This window comes from Carlito syrichta, unplaced genomic scaffold (genome assembly GCF_000164805.1).
Source record: "Carlito syrichta isolate Samal-C Ts95f unplaced genomic scaffold, Tarsius_syrichta-2.0.1 Scaffold308875, whole genome shotgun sequence".
Classification (NCBI taxonomy): domain Eukaryota; kingdom Metazoa; phylum Chordata; class Mammalia; order Primates; family Tarsiidae; genus Carlito; species Carlito syrichta.
The window spans coordinates 289,295-290,722 of NW_007252971.1; positions in this window are offsets into that span (position 1 = coordinate 289,295).

Consider the following 1,428-nt stretch of genomic DNA (forward strand, 5'->3'; position numbering starts at 1 on the left):
TGATGGACTAGATCTGTTTTTTGTTTGTTTTTTGTTTTTGTTTTTGTTTTTGTTTTGAGTTGGAACCTCACTCTGTTGCCCAGACTGGAGTGCAGTGGCCGCTCCCAGCCACCGCAGCCTCGACCTGCTGGGCTCCGGCGATCCTTCCGCCTCAGCCTTCCGAGTAGCTGGAACTACAGGTGTGTGCTACCACACCCGGCTAATTTTTTTGATTTATTGTAGAGATGAGGTCTCGCCAAGTTGCCCAGGTGGGTCTCAAACCCACGGGCTGAGGCAATTCACTCACCTCGGCCTCCCAAAGCGCAGGATTACAGGCTGAGCCATCGAGCCCGGCCAATTTTTTAACTTATTATAGAAACAAGGTCTTGTCATGTTGCCCAGGCTGATCTCGAACCTGTGTGCTCAGGCAGTCCTCTCACCTCTGCCTCCCAAAGTGCTGGGATTACAGGCGTGAGCCACCATGCCCGGCCCTTCCCAACACTTTTTTCTGTATGATTACACATGCATTTTAATCAAAATATTGATTCCTTTGATGTATCAGTTTAAGTGTCTTGAAATTATTCCTGAAACAATGTAGGGGTAAAATCTAAGTATGTATGTATGTATGTTTGTATTCATCTGTGGAAAAACAAGTACATACAGACAGTGAAATAAAGACAGAGACAGGAGGGGGTTGGAGAGATGAAAGGAGACAAAGTCAGAGACAAGGAGAGGCCAATGGGGGAGGAAGACACACAGAGAGAGCTATGGACACAGAATGAGAAACGCAGAGAGCAATGGAGAGATAAAGGCACTGGCAAGGAGACAAGGAGAGGATGGAAGCAGCCGTTATTGAGCTCCCACTGAATGTCATTCCTATTCATCTTTAGCGCTCCGAGAAGACAGTTACCAGTAACCCTTTCATGCAAGCGAGGAGCTGAGCCTTAGGGTGGCGAACTGAGCTGTCCACGGTCACATCACCTGGACTGAACCTATCTCCGTGTAAATGAGTCTACGGCAGGCAATCAGTAACTGTGTATCCAGTGAACAGAGTAGACTTTCTCCTCCGCAAGGCGGGAGAGCGGGGAACCGGACCCATTCCACGCCACTGAGTCTTTTTTCCTGCCGGTCTGTTGCCCCAGCAACTGCCCTCCCACTGCCATGGCAACCGCCAGCGCGGGCTCAGCTCTCCACCTTGCCTCTTGGGCATCTCCTTGCCGACGGGCGGGATGGAGGGGTTGCCAGAGCCCGAGGCTGCGCCTGCGTAGAGTGGCGGGAAGAGGTGGGCAGGAGGGGGCCCGGTTCCGGGTGTGCGCAGCCGCAGAGCATTGCAGCCCTGCCAGCTTGCCGGCACTGCGCACTTGCCAGCCAGTCCGCCCGTCCGGAGCCCGGCTCGCTTGGGCAGCATGGCGGGGTCGCCGCTGCTCTGCGGGCCGCGGGCCGGGGGCG